The sequence below is a fragment of the Gossypium hirsutum genome, chromosome A01 (assembly GCF_007990345.1).
Source record: "Gossypium hirsutum isolate 1008001.06 chromosome A01, Gossypium_hirsutum_v2.1, whole genome shotgun sequence".
Lineage (NCBI taxonomy): Eukaryota > Viridiplantae > Streptophyta > Magnoliopsida > Malvales > Malvaceae > Gossypium > Gossypium hirsutum.
This window is the reverse complement of record NC_053424.1, coordinates 13,644,045-13,646,612: the sequence shown is the minus strand read 5'-3', so window position 1 is coordinate 13,646,612 and position 2,568 is coordinate 13,644,045. Positions and strand designations below refer to the sequence as shown.

The window sequence follows — 2,568 nt, the reverse complement described above, 5'->3', positions numbered from 1 at the left end:
GTGTGTTTTCCTTCGCTTCTCCCACGCCCATGTGAGATTCCACACACCCGTGTGGTCAGGCCGTGTGCTCCACACACTCATGTGTCCAGGCCGTGTAGGAAAAAAACACACATTTTTTATTTTTTTGATTTTTTAGATTTTGAAAATTAATTAATTTAAAAAAATCATGAAATAACGTTAAGAAAATTAGCAGTGTTAACACTAGGGTTGCCTCCCGAAAAGTGCTTATTTAAAGTCTAAGCTCGACTTACCTCATATTCGCAAGGTTACGGTGGTTCACGGAGTCGAAAATCCTCTTTCTCACTATCAATTCTATTATCAACATAAGGTTTTAGCCGAGTAATATTTACCTTAAAAGTGCCAAATTTAGAATGATTTACCTCGACTGTACCGTATGGGAAAATATTCAGTACCATAAAAGGAGTTGCTCCATTTGTATTAAGCTCTGAAGTGGCGATTCGAGGGTCTATTTTATCCAACAATACATGATCGCCAACTTTAACTCGGTTCGTCCCATCCTTAAGCTTGTCATGGAGTCGCTTTGGTTCATAGTGTATTCTAGGTTTCTCCTTGACGTGTGCCTGCCATTCATCTAGTTCATCGATTTGCAATCTTCTTTCTTCATGATTTGTTCTATTTTTTTCATGTAAATTGGATTGCGACTCTGTCACCTTTTTCCGGGGTTTTTCCTGCAAAGAATGTTGAGCCACAAGGTTATTAACATTAACAAAACTCATAATGTCATCTCGATCACTAGATATCCTAATAGAATCATGAGCTTGGAGTTTAATCGTGTCATCACCTACATGAAGTATTAATTCACCCGTACCAACATCTGTGATAGTTCTAGTAGTTGTTAGAAAGGGCCGCCCTAAAATCAACGGTACGTCACTATCCTCATCCATATCTAGAACAACAAAATCAATTGGGAAAATAAATTTATCAATTTTGATGAGTATGTCTTCAACAATACCCCTAGGAAATCTAATTGTTCTATCTCCCAATTGAATGTTCATCCTAGTTTGTTTGGGTTTCCCAAGACCTAGTTGCTTAAACATTTTGTAGGGCATGACATTAATACTACCCCTAAATCAGCCAAAGCATTATTAACACTTAAACTACCAATTAAACAAGGAATAGTAAAACTCCCTGGATCTTTCAATTTGTTGGGTAGTTTATTCTGCAAAATAGCTCAGCACACTGCATTTAGCTCCAAGTGCAATGAATCATCTAACTTCCGCTTATTTGCTAAAAACTCATTTAAAAGTTTAACGAAATTTGGCATCTGCGAAAGAACTTCAATAAACGGTAAGTTAATATGTAATTTCTTCAACAGTTTAAGGAATTTACTGGATTGTTCATTTGTGTGGTCTTTCCTTGTCGCATTTGGATATGACACATGAGGTTTATATTTCTTACCGACCGAATCTTGCTTATTTTGGCTTACCTCAACCTTAGCATTGCTTACCACAGTTTCTTGCCTCGGTTCAGATTCAGATTCAGTTAACCCTTCTTCATCTCAAATAGTGATCGCATGAAGTTGCTCTCTTAGGTTAGTTTTGGTGTTGCTTGGCAAGCTACCTTGTGGTCGTTCTGAAATCATCTTTTCCAATTGAGCGATTTGATTCTCAAGCCCTTGAATCGATGCTTGTTGATTTTTTAGTGTTGTTTCAGTGTTTTGGAAATGAGTTCCTGACACTGAAATAAACTTCGTCAACATCTCCTCAAGGTTCCACTACTTCTCTTGCTGGTAAGGTGATTGAAAGCTTGGGGGGGTTGCGGTCTTTGATTTCCTTGACCACCCCAAGAGAAGTTGGGATGGTTCCTCCAACCTGCAATATAAGTGTTACTATACAGATTATTCTGAGGTTTAGAATTATTAACCATATAATTGACTTGTTCGTCTTCCGTGCTTAGGTTGTAGGATCAATTCTCTAGATGGTTCCTTCATCTATTTGTGTCATATTGCATCACCGGATGTACATGTGTAGAACCATATAAACCATCAATCTTTTTATTCAAAAGTTCTACCTGATTTGACAACATGGTGAACGCATCAACGTTAAAAACACCGACTGCTTTCATCGGCTTTGTCCTCATGACCTGCCACTGATAATTATTCAGTGACATCTCTTCTATAAACTCATAAGCCTCCTAAGGTGTTTTATTTAAAGTCCCATCGGTGGATGCATCGATCAATTTCCTAGTTGAGAGATTCAAACCGTTCTAGAAAGTTTGAATTTGTAGCAATAGAGGTAAACTATGGTGAAGGCACCTTCTCAATAAATCTTTATACCTCTCCCATGCATCATATAGAGTCTCTAGATCTATTTGCACAAAGGAAGAGATATCATTCCTCAGCTTGGCTGTCTTAGCCGGTGGAAAGTACTTCAACAAAAATTTTTCAGTCATTTGTTCCCATGTAGTGATAGAACCTCGTGGTAGGGAGTTCAACCACTGTTTAGCCTTATTCCTCAACGAAAAGGGAAACAACCGAAGGTGAATGGCATCGTCAAAAAGGCCATTAATTTTAAAAGTGTCGCAGAATTCCAAGAAATTAGCCAAATG

At 37.9% G+C, this 2,568-nt stretch overlaps 1 non-coding gene across 1 annotated transcript; it reads left to right on the top strand.

Annotated features, from left to right (window-relative positions):
• The first annotated feature begins 2,257 nt into the window (after positions 1–2,257).
• Positions 2,258–2,364, top strand: LOC121207363 (small nucleolar RNA R71). The gene has a single exon (XR_005902459.1). It is a non-coding gene; the product is annotated as a small nucleolar RNA R71 (small nucleolar RNA).
• The last annotated feature ends 204 nt before the right edge of the window (positions 2,365–2,568 follow it).